Genomic DNA, 22,500 nt, shown 5'->3' with positions numbered 1-22,500 from the left:
TGCACAGTATTAGTTATTTGTTGGTTTTCTGTAGTTTACAGTAACGTACAGTATTCAGCGCCATTTCCCGTCTAGTGGACGGATTTAGACGGACTATTTTTGTACGTGTACGAACACGACGACGTTTAAGGAATCCTCCGGGTACAGTTGGACACAAAAATTTATGGCACACCTCGGTTTAAAGAAGTGCATCCTGTCACACCCTTACTGCGTATCGAGTAACCAGTCAGATAATACAGGGAGAGATGGCGGCGGTGGTTGGCAGGGCTACTCACACAGGAACTCGTCGCGCATTAATGATATGACAGGATGCACTTCTTCAGAGTGAGGTATGCTAGGAATTCCTGTGGCCATTGGTACTTATTAAAGTATTAAATGTCACTCATAAATAGCAGAGAGAAGTGACAGTTACAACGTCCTAACAGGACATTGCCCTGGCCTAGAGACTGATCAGCGCCCAAGAGCCCTCTCCTTCAAGCTAGGACCAGGGAGTACCAGGCAATAGCATCTAATGACTCAGCCGGTAGACCTCTAGGTTCCCCAAATTCCTTATCCCCAGCTCATTAGGATAGTGAGGTTACAGACACTACAAGAAACTATAGAGCTTGAGCTGGTCTTGAATCCCTGTCCAACCGATCGCAAGGCAGGAATGTTAATAGGCAACCTTATAAGCTGTTTGAAGTTAGTTAGCATATTCTTTCAATTTGGGTCATTCCAACCATTAATGTTTTTGTTTTGTCATCCGTTCTCGGAATATTTTCTGATTATCAAGTAGTCTAATTAATTAATTAGCTTCTCTGATAAAGGAAATGATCAGTTGTTGTCGCTTTAGAATAAGGATAATACTGTTACTAGTTTCATTTTATGGATAAGGGTTGGTTCCGGGGATCCTGTTTTTGTTTTTATTTGTTATTATTGCTCTTAAACCTTAAAAATGCATTTTCTTGCATTTTGAGTTCTCTCCGTTATCATTTACGTTTTCCCAAGGGTCTTCGCAGCGTTCCTTCGTCCTCTAGTTGCACTTTTGTGGTAGCCTATTGGAAACGTCCCTGTTTGGCGATCTTCCGGACTTGGGTTCTAGCCACTAAAGCTCGATAGTTTCTTCTAGTGTCTTCAACCTCAACAGTGGTTTTTATAGAGCCTATAGGTCTACCTGCTGACTCATCAGCAGCCATTGTCTGTCGCCCCCTGGTCCTAGCTTGATAGAGAGGGGCTTGGGCGCTGATCATAAGTATATATGGTCAGTCTCTAGGATAATGTCTTGGTAGGGGATTGTCACTGTTCCTTGTCTCTGCCATTCATGGGCGACATTTAAAATCTTTATGCATCACCTCCGCTCCCGCTTTCTTTCCTCCATCTTGCTGTCCATCATCTTCCTACTTTTACTTCCAGCGTAACTTCAAGGTTTTGCTTAGTTACTCTTGGACTTTTTAGCCCAAAATTATAAATAGAATGCCATTCAGACCAAAAATATGGTTCTAAAGAATTTCAATTATCGTTAGGTTACGTTTAAATCTTCGTGTATATGAGTTTGTTTTTCAAGCCTATTGTGATTTATGAGGTTTTAGCAAATTAGGTATGGTAGTATATGCATGAATATAGTGTGTATATATATATATATACAGTAGATATATATATATATATATATATATATATATATATATATATATATATATATATACATGTTCATTAGATTTTCCGTGATTTCCTTTTCTGATTATGTAATGGATGTCATTCATGTATTACAGAGTTTATAAAGTACAGACACGTTAGAAAAGGGCATGCAATAACAAGCAGGAAGCGAAAGGTCTCTGTATTGTTAACGGAATGGTCTGGCTCAAGTGTCGAAATAACCAGAATGTTTTAATAAGGCATCAAAGCTCTGTGGCCGCTTGTTAGTCTAATTACACATGATGTTTATTCCTGCAGCTTTTATGCTTGCGAAAGCGGTATCACTCTCGAACTTCCTTCTTTAATTTCGTGGGATTTATTCATTAATCGTTTGGTATTATTTCAACATAACCTGGAGTTTTGAAGCGATTGAGTTATAAGCCCTTGTGACTGGTTTGTTCGAGGGATAATCGGGGAAACTCTATTTGAAGATAATACCCTTGATGACGTCATGTAATCCAGGATTTGACTGTGTTCTATGTAATCCTTATGTTGATTATTTTCTTTTCACGTAATCCCCGTTTTAATTAATATGTCATTTGATTCTTATTGTGAATAATCTTGTCATGTAATCCCTGTTTTGATTGTGTTCTATGTAATCCTTATGTTGATTATTTTCTTTTACGTAATCCCTGTTTTAATTAATATGTCATTTGATTCTTATTTTGAACAATCTTGTGTCATGTAATCCGTTTTGATTGTGTTCTGTGTAATCCTTATGTTGATTGTTTTATTTTCACGTAATCCCTGTTTTTAATTAATATGTTATTTGATTCTTATTTTTGATAATCTTGTGTCATGTAATCTCTGTTTTGAATATTCCCTTACTTTGTTAGCTTACCTTCTAAGTCTTCGTTCTTTCATCATTTTACTGTGATTTAAACCTTGCCATCTCCAGCCTTCATCTTCTCCCTAATCTCTCCTCTTGCTCTGTCTTTCACCACTATTATAATTTCCAAATATTGTTTAGCAACTGCCCTCCTTTCTCGTTTTCTCATTTCCTCTTATGATTCGCTCATGGATGCCTCCATTACAGACGATATAAACATTCATTTTAATACATTTTATCCTGTTGGTATTTAGTTTTTATTTCAGTTATTCCACATCAAATATTCCGGGGTCGATTCATGATAAGGAGATAAAAATTAAAAAGGATATTTATCATATTGAATCTTTAGTTTGGTGCCGTTTGATTCTTTGAAGCAATAATGTTGATGTAAGTTTAATTTCTGATTTATGTGCTTTATGTAGCAGTAATTAAATTTCGCTTAGAATCAAGCTCTCGTAAAGGGAGAACATTCAAGGGAAAAAAAAAATCAAAGAAGTAAAATAAAAGAAAAACTCATAAGATAAAAAAACATAAAAACGAATCTCGCTTGAGGCAAGGAGCTATATTGGGAATTAAGATTTTTATCTCTAAATATGCACATACGTTCTGAAAAAAAAAATATCTTACTTTATGCTGTGTTTTTTCATGATAATGAATTCGAGAGATTTATTTTTTTCATCTAATATTTCATATACGACCTGAGTATATTTTTTATCCTTGTCCTATTTTTTTTTTTCATGCAGATATTAGGCCATCTGTAAACATAATATTTTATAACTGTTTCCTCATCAAAAATTTCATATTATGCTTTTTTTGGGGCGATGTTTTATTTATTTGCACAAGTGTTCATTTAATTTTATCTTAAATTTTTATAGTGAACGTAGTCTTGTTTTATTTTCATTATTATGTTCCACGTTCACTTGGTTTGATTTGATGATTTTAGCTTTTTTCACGTAGTGCTTCCTTATTTAATACCGGATATATATATATATATATATATATATATATATATATATATATACATATATATATATATATATATATTATATATATATATATATATATATATATATATATATATATATATATATATATATATATATATATATATATTCTTTCCGCAATGAAACAGACGTTTTCTTCATGTAAAATTCTGTAAGGGTTGCACTTAGATTTATTCATTTGTGCCATGAATAGTTGCGAAATACAATTATTCATCCTTCACGAAAAACAATTATTGATAATTGTTTTTCGGAGAGGATGAATAATTGCATTTCGTAAAGGTTGAATAATTGTATTTCGGAAAGAATGAAGAATTGTATTTCGTAAAGGATAAATAATTACATTTCATAAAAGTTGAATAATTGTATTTCGTAAAGGATGAATAATTGTATTTTGTAGATAATGAAAAATTGTATTTCGTGGGGGATGAATAATTGAATTTCGGAAAGAATGAATAATTGTATTTCGTAAAGGATGAATAATTGTATTTCGTAAAGGATGAATAATTTTATTTCGTAAAGGATGAATAATTGTATCTCATAAAGAATGAATAATTGTATTTCTTAAAGAATGAATAATTGTATTTCATAGAGGATGTATAATTGTATTTCATAAAGGATGAAGGATTGTATTTCGTAAATAATGAATAATAGTATTTCGTAAAGGATGAATAATTGTATTTCGTAAATGATGAACAATTGTATTTCGTAAATGATGATTAATTGTATTTCGTAAAGAATGAATAATTGTATTTCATAAAGAATGAATAATTGTATTTCGTTAAGGATGAATAATCCTATTTCATAAAGGATTAATAATTGTTTTTCATAAAGGATGAATAATTGTATTTCGAGAATTGTTCCGATTAGATTTTCCAGTTATAATTTTTTTTTCAAAGTATTAAAGTCACAAAAGTGTAGCACTAACTATTAATTTTCTTGTTTAAAAGAACCACAGAAACTGAAATGGTTAGCGCCTTTAGTAATACCCGAAATAGGGATTCAGTCTTCCCCACGATTTTGGGTGCTATTGTAATCCCTTTATTCTCTCTCTCTCTCTCTCTCTCTCTCTCTCTCTCCTCTCTCTCTCTCTCTCTCTCTCTCTCTCTCTCTCTCTCTCGTGGGGGTAACTGCCTTCATTCTCCTCCATCCGAGCATAAATTGAAATGGCGATTTTGGGTCGATAAAGACCTTGCAATGCATCTGAGCTCCATAGCCTGTTTTATTTTTTAAAAATTTTATTTTACTTTCCTTTTATTTCTATTTTTACACATATTGAAATAGTTAAGTATTTGCAATTTTATAAAATTTGTTTATTTTTCATATACAGAACATGTAATCAGAAAGTAAGAGAGCATAAATATAATATGTAAAATAAATTTATTACAAGTTTTATTAGATTTAAAATACCTTTTAGTCAGATTTTAATATTCCTGATAGTGGGCATAATGACTTAGCTCTTCGCATTTGAATAGTTTTTGAGAGAATCCGCAGTTTCACTAAAGTCTAGTGTTTATTTTAGTCAAGCTTTAAGGGTTGTGTTTAAACTTTCTTTATTGTTGTTAATGTCTGTATAATTCACCAATTGCTGAAACTCTGAAACTCATTCGATGTTTTCGCAATGCACTTTTTTTCCTTTGACCACAATAAACCTTTCTTTCTCTTAACTACTGTTGTACGAGTCCCGCTCAAACTCGTTAGCTCCTTTGGTCGCTGCAACCTCACCATCCTTGTGAGCTAGGTATTTGGGGTAGCCATAGTTTGCATTGAATTTCTGGCTCATTGAGTTACTGGCCATAGTAGTGCCAAACATGTAAAAATAATGTTGTACTTTGGTTTTGTTGAATGTCAGAATAATCTATTTTCTAGAGCTTTTGATACAAAGGAAAATCGTACAATTATTTTTGAGATGGAAATTACCTTTCAGAAGCTGCAGAAACATACAAGCCAAACCAGTCATTATCATATTTTTCTTACTACTGTACAATCATGAGATGAAACTCTTTCTTAAGAGTTACTGTTTGCAGCCTCGTGTCTGCTAGCTGTAAGGGTGCTTATCCGAGTATAAATTTAGGCTTTATTGAACTATCTATTAAACCACAATTATTATTATTATTATTATTATTATTATTATTATTATTATTATTATTATTATATATGTATATATATATATATATATATATATATATATATATATATATATATATATACACACATACATGTATATATATAATTTATTTATATATATTTATATATATATATAATTTATTTATATATATATATATATATATATATTTAATTTATATATATATATATATATATATATATATATATATATATATATATATATATATATATATATATCGGTTTCTATATGTGCGTGTTAACATACGTTCGTGTGTACAAGCAAGGAGCAAAGAGTAATGGTGGATACTAGCCCCTCGCTCTTTCGTAATAGTGTGTGTTAGCCAGCCCCTTTTAGCTTAAGATTTTGTTTTCATGACTAATGATGTGACAGTTTGGTCTTCCTTTTAACTAAATATGCCATCGGTTGTATGGTTTGGAGCTCTTTGTTGTACCACACACACACACACACACAGAGAGAGAGAGAGAGAGAGAGAGAGAGAGAGAGAGAGAGAGAGAGAGAGAGAGAGAGAGAGATTTTTTGTATGTCTCAAAGGCTTTTTAGTTCATCCGCTGAGACTCCACTTGCTCTTTGGTAGAGCGATTTACTTGTGCATTTAGAGTTCTTATGACCCTTTCTAACTTATTTATTCTTTAACTCGTTTACCGTGTTACTGTTTACCACATCTGCTGGAAGTCTATTCCAAGTATTTGCTATATGTATGCGAAGAAATTGCCACATTGAGAGAGAGAGAGAGAGAGAGAGAGAGAGAGAGAGAGAGGGGGGGGGGGAGAGAGTTACTACATCTGCTGGAGGTCTATTCCAGGTATTTGCTATTTTGTATGCGAAGAAATTGCCAAATTGAGAGAGAGAGAGAGAGAGAGAGAGAGAGAGAGAGAGAGAGAGTTACTACATCTGCTGGAAGTCTATTCCAAGTATTTGCTATTTTGTATGCGAAGAAATTGCCAAATTGAGAGAGAGAGAGAGAGAGAGAGAGAGAGAGAGAGAGAGAGAGAGAGAGAGAGAGAGAGATGAGGATCTGTTAAGATTGGTGACGTCAATCTCCATCTGAAACATCACTTAACGACATGTTTAGAGGACGATCGGTCACTGACCTGGAGGAGAACGCCTTTTATACCAAAGTGTTGATAACTACGTAGTTATTCCCATCTTGTATAATCACCAATCACTCGAGCAAGTATTTTACTGGTCCTTAATGAGAACACCACTCATTATCTTCTTTTTTATCTCTGCTGAAAGCATAGGCTCTTTCAAGACATTATTTTGTGCCTTGGGTTAGAGTTATTTTGCTTGAGGGTACACTCGGGCACACTATTGTCTTATTTCTCTTCCTCTTGTTTTATTAAAGTTATTATAGTTTATAGAGGAAAGATCTAATTTAATGTTGTTACTGTTCTTGAAATAGTTAAATTTTCCTTGTTTCCTTTCCTCACTGGGCTATTTTCCCTGTTGGAGCCTCAGGGCTTATAGTATTCTGCATTTCCAATTAGGGTTGTAGCTTAGCAATTAATGATAATAATAATGTTAATGTTGCTTCAAGGTTATAAGAGAACGAGAAAAGCGTTTTCATGAAGAGCTATAATGATTTATTAGATACGAGTTTTTTTTATGAATTTGTGAAGAAATGTAATGTAAGTGACATTGTGATGTTCGATATCTTAAGTAGGATACGTGGCTCAGCAGCATATTGTGATTTTATTGATTCTCTCTCTCTCTCTCTCTCTCTCTCTCTCTCTCTCTCTCTCTCTCTCTCTCTCTCTCTCTCTCTCTCTCTCTCTCTCTCTCTCTCTCTCTCTCTCTCTATATATATATATATATATATATATATATATATATATATGGTAGTCCCCATAGGAAAATAAAAAAATAATATGTATATGTAGAAATACTCTACAGTTTCGTCCGCCACTGGACACATTATCTTTCAATTTCCCTTATGTGGACTACCATATATTAAGTTATCTTCGTGCTAAGGAAGATTACATCCGTAGTATACACACACACATATATATACACAAATATGTCTGTGTGTGTGTCTATACAGATGGAAAGAGCAAGAGGATGGGAAGTTTCGGCCATTTTCTTGTTTCCATGGTTTCCTTTCATCATCAGGGTTGAATAAGTTAAATATGGCGGGTATTGTGCGTAGAGCTAGTTTTGTTCTCTCTCTCTCTCTCTCTCTCTCTCTCTCTCTCTCTCTCTCTCTCTCTCTCTCTCTCTCTCTCTCTCTTCTACTTCATACTTCCTAGTTACTGAACAAATCTTCCAACAACATACTTTATTCAAAGGGAGAGAAGTGACGTTTATCCCCCCCTTTTTTTTTATTATAATAAGTATTCGATGTTTGAACCTTTTTATTTGGTGCCATACTTAATATTATACGCTCATTATAATTTCCAATTTCCAGCAGTCAATTATGCTATTTTTATTATCTAGTCAACACGTTTGAACTTATCTAAGCGAAGGGACCAAAGTAGCTGCCATTATGCTACTCGTCTTCAATTTTTCAGAAAATTGATAAATTAAGAGATTTGAAAAATGGTATATTATGTGAAATTGACTGTAATAGTTTGGTAGATTGCTCGTGAGCACAAAGCAGATTGGGAGCTAGTTGAGGGATATAATGGTAAGAGAAGTGGGTGGATCATTAAATTATTGAAGCAAATGTGAACTTAGTTGTTAGTTTAGATGGAAAACTTGGAGTTCAAAATGTGGCCATAAGAGCAATGAACATAATTGACTTTAAGGAAAAAATGATGAAAAGGAGTTAGAGTTTCTCAATTTTAAAGGGTTAGGTAAATGAGTCAGAAAGACGTGTGTTATTCATAGAGGCTTTGGAAGAATAAATCAGTGTAGGGAATTGTGGAGTGATGAAAATGTTAATAGAAATTGTTTAAAATGCTTTTGCTTTACGAATGGATGATCTTGTATGTGGATGACTCAAGTACTGGGAAAAATGAGAGTGAAATGATAGAGATGTTATTTAGAAGATGAGAAAAAATGCTTTAAGAAGGAAAAGAAGCTAGTTCACTGTTGATGATCTAAAGAAGGCAGTTATAGGGTTGAAGAATGGAATGTTATCGCTAAGTGATGAGATTATAAGTGAGAATTAGTGGTAATATGTCTCTATATGGCTGACCTTAGTGTGTAAGGTATGTCTGGATGAGGGAATACTCTACACGAATGAATTTAAGGAAAGAACAACGGAAGAGACTGTTTAATGTATCTGGGATATCATGCGGAAGAATTTTCAACAAACACATACTGATAGATACTAAAATAAGGTAGATAAAGTAGGGTTTAGACAGGGATGAGTATGAGTGGATCTCGTGTTTGTATGAAATAATTTAAGGTTTTGGTCACCAATGTGGTAATGTCACTGACTGGTAATCGTCACATTGGGGTTCGAGTCCCGCTCAAACTCGTTAGTTACTTTGGTTCGCTGCAACTTCACTATCCTTGTGAGCTAAGGATGGGAGCTTTTGGGGGAGCCTATAGGTCTTTCTTCTTACTCATCAGCAGCCATTGCCTGGCCCTTCTTTGTCCTAGCTTGGAAGGAGAGGGGCTTCAGCGCTGATCATTTGTCTCTAGGGCATTGTCCTGTTTGATAGGGCAATGTCACTGTCCCTTGCCTCTGCCATTTATGAAGTACCTTTTAATTGAAGTTTTTATGAGGAAAATTAAACATGTTTCAGGCCATTTAGATCATAAGAGTGACTGTTTGAAGGTGACATGAATCTTGGAGATGAAGTTTACAAAAGAGCTATTGAGTGAAGTTGGAGACGATAGAAGTTGCTGAGGGGAAGTTTTTATAGTCAATATAGAAAAGATGTAATTTAATGTTGTTACTGATCTTAAGATATTTGATTTTGATTGTTTATTCTTCTCTTGTAGTTTATTTATTTCCTTGTTTCCTTTCCTCACTGGGTTATTTTTCCCTGTTGGAGCCCTTGGGCTTATAGCATCTTGCTTTTCCAACTAGAGTTGTAGCTTAGCTGGTAATAATAATAATAATAATAATAATAATAATAATAATAATAATAATAATAATAATAATAAAGGGTTGAACGAAATTAGGAGTGTTTATGAAAATTGAAGATCGGGTTTATGAAAGAATTTATTTATCCTATATTCATATAAGAAAGTAAAATGTATGAAACGAGAATAAGGGAAAGTAGGAATGTATGGTATTGAAATGAATAAAGAGGTGAATTGTATGTATAATACATGTGAAATACGAAGGGTTAAGGTATAATTACGTGCTTCGTCGTCACATTTCTAGAGGCAACTCAGTATTTCAATTACACTGCCTTGAGTGTTTCATCAAGGGGAGGAAGAACCATTAGCCACACAATCAGCTGATTACCAAAACAAACTACAGTGCAGACTCAGTCACTGTGTAAGTTGACACAAGAGGAAGTTTAATGCAAGTTTGGTTCATTTGAATGTCTATTTATGTAGATTGCTATTGATTTGATGGTTGAATGAAAGGGTTAAAGGTCGTTCATTGATGGCGGAGGCAAGGGCCAGTTACAATGGCCTAGCAGGACAATGCCCCAGAGACTGACCATATATACATATGATCAGCGCCTAAGCCGCTCTCCAGCCAAGATTTGACCAGGGAGGGGAGGCAAGGGATAGTGACAATATCTTAGAGACTGATCATATATTATGATCAGCGCCCAAGCCCCCCCCCCCTCCACCAAAGCAACGGCCAGGGTGGGCCAGGGAATAGCTGCTGATGACTCAGCAGGTAAACCTATAGACTCTCCTAAGCCCCTCATCTTTTGCTCACAACGATGGTGAGGTTGCAGACAATATAAGAAATTATCAAGTTTGAGCGGGTCTCGAACCCCAGTCCAGCAGAACGTCAAGCAGGGACATTTCCAATAGGGTACCACAAGAGTTGGAATGAAGTCAGTCAAATATTGCAAGAAAGAAAAACATCCTTTTAGAAATATACATTAGTGTAAAATAAGGTAAATTTCTGTACATGTGCACACATATAAAGACAACATTGAGTTAATTTGCGATTGAGAAATTATTTCTCTTTAATCACTTGGAAGACCCAGACCTACATGGCTGAGGACTATGAAGCGCGAAGTAGGCGATGGAGAATGGAGAAGTATTGAATTAAAAGCTCAAGATGGATATGACTGGTGAAATCTAACCGAGGCCCTTTGCGTCAATAGGCGTTGGAGGAAATGATGATTATATTGATGATTAATCACTTATTTAGATGAAAGCCAAATAGTCTTATCATCTGACATGCTTTATAAAATTTTGCCTAGCCTTAGATATTTTGAAAAGGTAAATATTTCTCATAAATCGGTTCAAATAGATAAATTTATTTGGTTAATCGATTATTCTCTTAATTTTGTAGATTATTCATCGACAAGTAGGCTATTTACTAGAATTTTGTTATTTTATTTATAGCGAAGTATTTGAAAATAATAGGAATTAGATTTTTGTTTGATTAATTAGGGTCGGGAATATTATGTAAGAATATTATGAATTCGATAGCCTAGGCTGAGGGGTTAGCTGGTCAAAATGCTTAGTTTAAGATAAAACCTTGACTATTTTCTGTAGAAGTGAAGGTCATATTCGCAATAAACTTAAGCCTCACATTAATCTCATTCAAATTGATCTAGTAAGGGCCGAATAAGAAAAATCATAGTTCAATCGTCTTATGCGAGGCTGCACCTCCAAGGGCTACACTTTCTAAATACTGATATTCACCGAACTAGGGGTTATGGTGGTCTGGTGATTGCCAGACTGGGGTTAGAGTCCTGCTCAAACTCGTTAACTCCTTTGGTCACAACAACCTCACCATCCTCGTGAGCTAAGGATTGGGTGTTTGGGGGGAGCCTATTGGTCTATCTGCTGAGTCATCAGCAGCCTTTGCCTGTCCCTCCATTAATTCCAGCAATATCGAAAACAAGTTATATTTCTTTTTACGGTTCCTATTGTCATTGAGCAAAGTACTATTTCAGTCAGCGGTGATAGAGTGAAATCGATTCCGTGTTTACTCTGTGAAATGGACTTTTCAGGCAATGTTTATTGACGAAAACGCCTCTTGTTCTATAATATTTTGCCGTGTAATGGTGCCATTAAAAAGATGAGAAATGTAGAGGGGGAACTTTGGTTGAATTTTTGGTCTTCTGGTCACAGCAGATCTGTATTTTCAAGTGGTTTCGTCATGTGAAGAAATTGAACGACTCTCGTATTGAAATTGTAAAAAATATCGTTAATTTTGTAATGGAGGAGGAGAGGGAGAAAAAGAGGTGGTAATAGAGCTGAAAATTAATTTTTAAGAAGCTTGAGACTGCATTCAGGGTTGAGGTTGATGCTTACATGGTGTAGAACTGAAAAGATATATGTTAATGTTATTGTTTCCTTCATGGAGGTCTATCCTTCATATAACTGCTTAAGGAGAAGTGTTGCAGTTAATGTCATATCTGTCTCTGGAATCATCCAATAATATAGAAATTTTTTATTACATAGATTATAAACACGCACACGTGTGTATATACTGTATATATATATATATATATATATATATATATATATATATATATATGTATATATATATATATATATATATATATGTACACACATTTTCCATGTGAATAGTATCATTGATAAATATTGTTTCACCTACCGACTTTCGACATGAGGGCAGTTATTATGCAATGTCTTGTGAAATTAAAATTCAGGACATACCTTGCTTTACTGAAAAACGAATGATCGGATTTGTTGGTTCTCTGTTTCACAATCAAGGTTGATAGGAGAAGGGACACAACGAATGTGAACGGCAGATTTATGTAGTAAAAAATGCTCTAAGTTCGTCTTATTTGAAATGATGAACATCCAATTTTGTCACTAAATACAATATATTGTGTCAAATACTACTGAATTCGAGGGTGTCACATATCGAAAATTATAATAATTCGGTTTTCAGATGCCTTTTTAAGAATTCCAGGAATCTTACATTCTTTAGGGCACTAGGATATTTATTGCCATCTCCCCTATATAATAAAGAGCAAGTGTCTGGATATATATATATATATATATATATATACATATATATATATATATATATATATATATATATATACATATATATACAGTATATATATATATATATATATATATATATATATATATACATATATATATATATATATATATATATATATATATATACATATATATACAGTATATATATATATATATATATATATATATATATATATATATATATATATATATATATATATTTGGTATGTGTGTGTGTTTGTCGGTTTTCAGTCACGCTGAGCTCTCCCCGTCCCTAGGGATGGAGGAGAGGAGTAGCCATGCCCTGGCGAGAAAGGGGGGTGGGAGAAGAGGTGCGAGTGTGCCTTTCTCCATATGTCTAAATATTTCGCCGTTCTTTTGACGGGTCGCGTACACTGATTAAGAATAATGTATGCAAAAATAAGATATGTATGTAAATGTAGAATGCATGTTTCTTTACCTTAATGTATGTTTAAAGGGAAGCTATTTCCCTCACCTTTCCCCTTTATCCAAATTTCTCCTCTCCAAGCCACGCACCAAAAGGCCCCTTTTAGTCTCTCGCTGCTTAACTATAATTTTTTGTTCTGATGAGGGACATAATTGATTTTGGGACGGGCCAGTAAACGTCCAATTTCTAATGGGAGTTCAGGCAATTTCCGGGGGGAGGCAAATGGCCTGATAGCCAAGGTTTGTCGAAGAAGTCTTTATTGAAGGTGAAATTTGATGTATTTTATTGGTCCTAAAATTTTGGAAAATTTATTTTAGTTTAGAAGTTCGATAGATAGTTGGGGGAAGGGGGGGGAGTTTATTTGTGTAGTTCTCTCATTATGTAATTATTTATTGTAATCTATTTATCATTTAAAATCACCTATAGTCAGTTTCTTTTAATGAGGTGCATTTGTACCGACTCGCAGCGGTGCCCTTTTAGCTCGGAAAAGTTTCCTGGGCGTTGATTGGTTAGAATTATCTTGTCCAACCAATTAGCGATCAGGAAACTTTTCCGAGCTAAAAGGGCACCGCTGCGAGTCGGTGCAAATCTGCCTCGCTAAAAAAAATTGACTATAAATATAAGTACAGAAAGAGTGTGTGTTTGGAAGGTCAAGTTAACTACGCAGTTAAAAAGGAAGCAAATGAGTCCTTGGATTCGTGTAATCTCACTTTCTTTCGTAACAAATTTGCAAAATATTCTTAAAAAAATATTGTGCTATTTCGTATAATACAAAATCTTGGGCTTTGAAAAAAGGAAATCTTACGATTTCTTAAGATTAGATCCATGATTAAATATAATGACGCATGAGTATCATTAATTTTTATTTTTGGCCTTTTTTTTCCTGTCCGTCAGGATAAATGTGTTTTGTTTGTATGTGCAAGTGATGTTTTTATTTTGAATGATTTTTATTGTTTTTTTCTTGCATTTTAGTTAATCAAATAAGCTGTCTCCTGGTGATAGTAGGGATGGGGGAGGTACGAGTGCGTATCTCTCCATATTTATCTGAATTTTTAGTTGTTATTTTTGACGGGTCTCGTACACTAGTTAAGCATAACGTACGTACAAATAGAATATATATATAAATGTAAAATGCATGTTTCTTTACCTTAATGTATGTTTAAAGGCAAGCTATTTCCCTCACCTTTCCCCTCTATCTAAATTTCTCCTCTCCAAGCCACGCACCAAAAGGCCCCTTTTAGTCTCTCGCTGCTTAACTATAATTTTATGTTCTGATGAGGGACATAATTGATTTTGGGACGGGCCAGTAAACGTCCAATTTCTAATGGGAGTTCAGGCAATTTCCGGGGGGAGGCAAATGGCCTGATAGCCAAGGTTTGTCGAAGGAGTCTTTATTGAGGGTGAAAGTTGATGTGTTTTATTGGTCCTAAAATTTTGTAAAAGTTATTTTAGTTTAGAAGTTTGATAGATAGTTGGAGGAAGGGGGGAGGGGGAAGTTTATTTCTGTAGTTCTCTCATTATGTAATTAATTATTTTAATCTATTTATCATTTGAAATCACCTATAGTCAATTTCTTTTAATGAGGCGCATTTGCACCGACTCGCAGCGGTGCCCTTTTAGCTCGGAAAAGTTTCCTGGGCGTTGATTGGTTAGAATTATCTTGTCCAACCAATTAGCGATCAGGAAACTTTTCCGAGCTAAAAGGGCACCGCTGCGAAATGGTGCAAATCTGCCTCGCTAAAAAAAAATGACTAGATATAAGTACAGAAAGAAAGTGTGTGTGTTTGCAATGTCAAGTTAACTACGCAGTTAAAAAGAAAGCAAATGTGTCTTTGGATTCGTGTAATCTCACTTTTCTTTCGTAACAAATTTGCAAAATATTCATAAGAAAATATTGTGCTATTTCGTATAATACAAAATCATGGTCTCTGTAAAAAGGAAATCTTAGGATTTCTTAAGATCAGATCCATGATTAAATATAATGACGCATGATTATCATTAATTTTTCTTTTTGACATTTCTTTCCCTGTCCGTCAGGATAAATGTGTTTTGTTTGTATGTGCAAGTGATGTTTTTATTTTGATTGATTTTTATTGTTTTTGTGCATTTTTGTTTATCAAATAGGCTCTCTCCTTGTGATAGTAGGGATGGGGGAGGAGCGAGTGCGTCTGTCTCCATATCTATCTAAATATTTAGTAGTTATTTTTGACGGGTCGCGTACACTAGTTAAGCTTAATCTGTACACAAATAAAGTATGTATATAAATGTAGAACGTATGTTTCTTTACCTTAATGTATGTTTAAAGGCAAGCTATTTCTCTCACCTTTCCCCTCTATCCAAATTTCTCCTCTCCAAGCCACGCACCAAAAGGCCCCTTTTAGTCTCTCGCTGCTTAACTATAATTTTTTGTTCTGATGAGGGACATAATTGATTTTGGGACGGGCCAGTAAACGTCCAATTTCTAATGGGAGTTCAGGCAATTTCCGGGGGGAGGCAAATGGCCTGATAGCCAAGGTTTGTCAAAGGAGTCTTTATTGAGGGTGAAAGTTGATGTATTTTATTGGTCCTAAAATTTTGGAAAAAATTTGTTTTTAGTTTAGAAGTTCGATAGGTAGTTAGGGGAAGGGGGGAGGGGGAAAGTTTATTTGTGTAGTTCTCTCATTATGTAATTATTAATTGTAATCTATTTATCATTTAAAATCACCTATAGTCAATTTCTTTTAATGAGGCATATTTGCACTGACTCGCAGCGGTGCCCTTTTAGCTCGGAAAAGTTTCCTGGGCGTTGATTGGTTAGAATTATCTTGTCCAACCAATCAGCGATCAGGAAACTTTTCCGAGCTAAAAGGACAGTTAAAGACAGCAAATGAGTCCTTGGATTCGTGTAATCTCACTTTTCTTCCTTAACAAATTTGCAAAATATTCATAAACAAAATATTGTGTTATTTCGTATAATACAAAATCATGGTCTCTGTAAAAAGGAAATCTTAGGATTTCTCAAGATCAGATCCATGATTAAACATAATGACGTATGAGTATCATTAATTTTTCTTTTTGACATTTTTATTTCTCTGTCCGTCAGGATAAATGTGTTTTGTTTGTAGGTGCAAGTGATGTTTTTATTTTGATTGATTTTGATTGTTTTTGTGCATTTTAGTTAATCAAATGAGCTGCCTCCTGGCGATAGTAGTATGGGGGAGGTGCGAGTGCATCTGTCTCCATACCTATCAGCATATTTAGTCGTTATTTTTGACGGGGCGCGTACACTAGTTAAGCATAATCTGTACACAAATAGAGTATGTATATAAATGTAGAACTTATGTTTCTTTACCTTAATGTATGTATAAGGGTAAGCTATTTCCCTCACCTTTCCCCTTTATTCAAATTTCTCCTCTCCAAGCCACGCACCAAAAGGCCCCTTTTAGTCTCTCGCTGCTTAACTATAATTTTTTGTTCTGATGAGGGACATAATTGATTTTGGGACGGGCCAGTAAACGTCCAATTTCTAATGGGAGTTCAGGCAATTTCCGGGGGGAGGCAAATGGCCTGATAGCCAAGGTTTGTCAAAGGAGTCTTTATTGAGGGTGAAAGTTGATGTGTTTTATTGGTCCTAAAATTTTGGAAAATTTGTTTTTAGTTTAGAAGTTCGATAGATAGTTGGGGTAAGGGGGTGGGGGAGAAGTTTATTTGTGTAGATCTCTTATTATGTAACTATTCATTGTTATTTATCATTTAAAATCACCTAGATATACGCACAGAAACAAGAAAAGTGTGTTTGTAAGGTCAAGATAACTTACGCAGTTAAAGACAGCAAATTAGTCCTTCGATTCGTGCAGTCTCACTTTCGTAACAAATTTGCAAAATATTCATAAAAAAAATATTGTGCTATTTCATATAATACAAAATCATGGTCTCTGTAAAAAGGAAATCTTACGATTTCTTAAGGTCAGATCTATGATTAAACATATTAACCCATAAGTATAATTAATCTTTCTTTTTTACCATATTTTTTTGGTCTGTCAGTATAAATGTTTTGTTTGTATGTGAAAGTGATGTTTTTATTTTGAATAATTTCTTTTAATGTTATATATTTTCGTGTTTCAAATCCCTTTACGTGGATTGGCTTCAAAAATCAAAATTCATCGCTATATGCACTGTCTCATACCGAATCAAAGTTTGCCATTGCATGTTAAATATTGTTGGAATTTTTGTACCATTGTTACTCTTAACTGTTTGTATATAAACTTATTTTCATGTTGAATAAAGTCGCTTACATTCACCTCGCTCTTTTAGTACCTTACAGCTATCTCGCACAATTGGTGACCCCGGAGTGACTTTATAAAAAATGTAACAACTTTATATACAAGCAGTTAAGGGCAACAATGGCACAAAAAATCTAATAATGTGCAACATGCAATGGCAAGCTTAAATAGTTTTTTCCATTATCAGTGCGGGAGAGAGCGAGAGTGTATGAGTGTGGATATTTCAAGTGCGGTACAGAACTATTTTTTTTATTTTTTTTGCGCCTGAACCTCAAAACCATACCTTTAATAATCTAGGGTCTGTCGAACCTTACAGCGTCCCCTTTCCCTACTCGTACACCCTCGCTTCCTTGATATTAAAAATTATTATTACACTAATTCATCTTTAATGTATTTCATTAACCACTCACTCAAATTAGATAGCAGGTTTTATTTCACTTGATTTCAGATTGTTTGAAGAAAATTTCTGCATTAATTTTGGTTGGAAACTTTCGTGTATATTTCTTTGTCCTGATTATTTTTATTATTAAGGTTTCACCCCAAGTTTTCTGTGTTATCGTTCTTCAAACGATTAATTCATTCTATTTTCGTCCTTTTTATCATTATTATTAAACGTTGATACTTATGTTATTCATCTGAACGCTAGTAATATAACAAATTATGTAATGTTTTTTTTTCAGGTAATTATGACTTGCTTTAATAGAACTATAAAACTAACGTTTAGAGCAATGCGAAGTAAAGACAGCCAACTACCCAATTTTTGCTTTCTCTCTCTCTCTCTCTCTCTCTCTCTCTCTCTCTCTCTCTCTCTCTCTCTCAAGTATGTTCATAGTGGGATATTTGTTGCTTTTTGGAGCCTATTGTGAAGAGAGGACACAATCTTTGCTCTCTCTCTCTCTCTCTCTCTCTCTCTCTCTCTCTCTCTCTCTCTCTCTCTCTCTCTCTCTCTCTCTCTCTCTCTCTCTCTCTAAGTTTGTTGAATGTGGGATATTTGGTGTTTTATGGAGCCTAATGTGAAGAAAGGACGTAATTCTCTCTCTCTCTCTCTCTCTCTCTCTCTCTCTCTCTCTCTCTCTCTCTCTCTCTCTCTCTCTCTCTCTCTCTCTCAAGTACGTTCAATGTGGGATATTTGATGTTTTTTGGCACCTCCATGAATTCCACCGACATCTTATGCATCATTCTGTATTGCTTTCGGTCCCTTATAGGATGTTTCCATGTTGCATATTGCACACTATGTCATCCAAACGATGCCTTCTAAATCTTGCTTAGAACACTTTCATTACGACACTAAATAACCTTATAAGGTACAGCTCTAGCAACGTGGTTCATTGCCACGACCTATGTCAATAACAGTAGTTATTTGATTTTCTGTTGTAAAATTTAAAGAAACTTCTTCTTTTCTGTGGTAAGCTTTAGGGAAATTACTTCTTTTTGGTGGAAGGCTTTAAGGAAATTCTTTTTGGTGGGAAGCTTTAGGGAAATTACTTCTTTTCGGTAGAAAGCTTTAAGGAAATTACTTCTTTTTGATGGGAAGCTTTAGGGAAATTACTTCTTTTCGGTGGAAAGCTTTAAGGAAATTACTTTTTTTTGGTGGGAAGCTATAGGGAAATTACTTCTTTTCAGTAGAAAGCTTTAGGGCATTAGGAAAATTACTTCTTCTCTGTGATAAGATTGAGGGAAATTATTTCTTTTCTAGGATAAGGTTTAGGGAAATTACTTCTTTTCGGTGGAAAGCATTAGGGAAATTACTTCTTTTTCGTGATGAGCTATAGGGAAATTACTTCTTTTCGGTGGAAAGCATTAGGGAAATTTTAGGAAAATTACTTCTTCTCTGTGATAAGCTTGAGGGAAATTATTTCTTTTCTGGGATAAGCATCAGGGAAATTACTCATTTTTGTGGTAAGCTTTAGGGAATTTACTTCTTTCAGTTTGGTAACTTGTGTTTGTAGCTTCGTCTTGCTTTAAAATTTATTTTCAAAATATTATTCCTTTATTTCTACAAGTTCACTTAAAAACCAAAATAAACGTAAAGGCTTGGAATTTAGCTAGATAGTAGAGAATAAGTAATGGAAATGTGGGTTGCCTTGGAAACAAACGAATATACCTGAATAATTATTTCAGTGAAAACTAATGCTGGATATAACTAGAGCGAGAGAATTGACACATGTAATGTGATACCATTAAAATGTTCTCATTCTTTATTTCTTTCGCAGAATCGAATGTACGTCCAGAGTTGAAAAACGTCAGCGCTTTTGATGAATGTGCACATGGTAACAAAAAGTCAGACGCAATACTCGATTTACTTTTGATGACGACGAGGATTTGCAACTGGAAGGTAAGTTTCACATCAATGGGTATTTCGAAATTCTCTCTTTAGTGGAATGCTTTTTTTTTTTTTTTTTTTTTTTTTTTTTTTTTTTTTGAAATGTGATTAATTCAAATTTGAAGAGGATGAAGACTACTATTGTCTCTTTCGGAAATGACTATTTTTTTATCTATTTATTGCCTTTTGATTTTGCAAAGGGTATGTATTCACCCCTGTCGTCTGTTTCTTCGTTTATTTGTCTGTTTGTTTGTGAGAAATTTCACACAAAAACTATTGTACCGATTTTGACCAAACTTGAAAATCATGTTGGGTATGATCCAAGGATGAATCTGTAACATTTTGGATAAATTACATCAAAGTACAAGTACGTAGTAGTAATTTGAAAATAAATTACTGAACTAATTTCAACGAAACTCGGTACACATGTGAGGTATGACCTAAGGACGTTTTTATTAGATTTTGAATGAAATACATCGAAATACAAGTAAGTAGTGGAGTTAAGGGAAAATAAGACTACTTGGCATGGCGAATGCTTACTTTATACCGAGTGCCCCTGTAGATTCTTATGTATCTATGAAAAACGGGTGGTTAAAATAACACGAAGATAAACGTTCCACGAATCTCTGAACGTAGATGATAATGATGTTACCGATAATATTATCATTCAATTTGAATTAAAACTCATTTTAACGCATTTATCTCATAATCCATTTAAAAAATTTACGGCGCATGTTCAACAAATTTCCAGAGGGTTCCATTTTAGCTGTTTTTATCATCTTGTAGATTAGATTTTTTCCCTCATTCATTATCGCCACGTCACCGCCCACGAGATTTATTAATCCAGAAAGTAATATATAAAACTTAATCAAGATTTTCCCGGTGCTAAATTATCTTCCTGGGTAATCAGCGCATTAACGCCAAGGCCTCACGTACGCGACACCCATCAACTCGGAGGCGTAGCGTAAAGTCTTGTCTTAATCTAGGAAAAATGGAAATTATGATTTTTCTCTTCTATTGCGTGAAATAGCGTAAAATAGATGGAAGTGGAGGGGTCTGGTGTGAGCGGCTATTGATTCGATCGAGGGTACGTCATATTTTAATTGCATTATCTTGTTAATGGGAAGGGTCATTAGGTACAGAATGCTCTTTGTATTTTATTTTTAGTATGCATTAAGAAATTATGATATAGTTCATAAGAAATGATTGAAATCGCAAGTTATATATATATATATATATATATATATATATATATATATATATATATATATATATATATATATATATAAATGTTTATATATATAATTTAATGTATACAAATATACTTTTTATAAGTATATTATGTATATATATGTGAATTAATATATTTGCATATATATGATAACTATGTATACATATGATCATATAATGTATATAGTATAGTATACGTATATATTTTTTTTTCAAATAAGCCACATATATACTTGAATTTCACATTCGGTCTGCCACGGGATCTTAGACCCATGGGGGATATTCCTTTAACGATAAATATTTTTGCCCGGCCAAGGGTTCAAACCCTATCACCGATAAGGGTAAAAAGGAAGACTAAACCCATCCAGCTGTAAAGAGAGATTGGTTGGGCTATACTGTACACTCTTATTACTATCGGCGCTGAGGTTCGAATCCAGGGCTGTACGGATATATTTATCATTAAAGGGATTTCCATGTGGGTCTGAGATTCTGTTTTAGAGCGAATTCCATATTAAAGTGTATTTGTGGCTGATTCAAAAGATGAAAATTACGAGTGTTGATTTTGTGTGTGTGTATATATATATGTATATATATATATATATATATATATATATATATATATATATATATATATATATATATATATATATACACATACACATACACACACACACACACATATATATATATATATATATATATATATATATATATATATATATATATATATAAATATACACATACACATATGAATTATTGTCAGCAAAATATGTGTGCATATATATACAGTATATATTTATTTGTACTGTATATGTATACTTTATATATACGTTGTATGTATGTATACGTATGCATGCGTTGAAAAGCCCACGATTAAAGCAAAGCCTTTCTGGAGTTCCATTCTTAAATTTTGAAACGAATGGGTATAAACCTGTTAACAATTCCGTATCCTTTTCTTTAAACTCGACGTAGGATACAATTAATCAACATAGGGTTTGACACGATAACCGTCTCTCTGGTATCCATCCCCATGCTTTTATAATCTCTCATATACCTGATGAAAGTAGAAAACTTTGACAATTATGTAACATTCTCCCTCATTTTATGTCTGTCAAGTTTTAGAGGCTGATTGTAATGGGTATTCATTTTCATACACTAAGTAATGAGTAAAGTTCAATTCATAATATGCGTATGTTAGTAGTTACACTGTTCTTGTTTTACGATGTGTAAGTTTTGATTTATTGCGTATATTCAGTGCTGAAGGTTTTAAAATCCCTCTTAATAACGTCTTGATGAATCATCAAATGATATCATCAGCGGGGAAAGTTAGTTTCGGTTATATTGCATTTTTTTTCGTAAGTTAGACTATTAAAGCTTGAAGCAGTGAGTGTAGATGCTGAATGTTGGATAGTATTTCACGATGCATTTTATTACTTTTCTTGTGCATATATATATATATATATATATATATATATATATATATATATATATATATATATATATATATATGGGTGTGTTTATGTGTAATTTT

The 22,500-nt window shown here is 33.8% G+C and overlaps 1 protein-coding gene across 5 annotated transcripts in view; it reads left to right on the top strand.

The window, feature by feature from the left end:
* LOC137617241 (glutamate-gated chloride channel-like) overlaps nt 1-22,500 on the top strand; it is a 959,538-nt gene that overhangs the window by 45,951 nt on the left and 891,087 nt on the right. For all 5 annotated transcript variants that reach the window (XM_068347202.1, XM_068347206.1, XM_068347204.1 and 2 more), the window contains exon 2: nt 19,630-19,751. The gene's annotated coding sequence lies outside the window, so the exon portion shown is untranslated. The remainder of the gene's footprint in view (nt 1-19,629; nt 19,752-22,500) is intronic.

The sequence above is a fragment of the Palaemon carinicauda genome, chromosome 23 (genome assembly GCF_036898095.1).
Source record: "Palaemon carinicauda isolate YSFRI2023 chromosome 23, ASM3689809v2, whole genome shotgun sequence".
Classification (NCBI taxonomy): Eukaryota; Metazoa; Arthropoda; class Malacostraca; order Decapoda; family Palaemonidae; genus Palaemon; species Palaemon carinicauda.
This window is presented reverse-complemented; position numbering and strand designations above follow the sequence as displayed.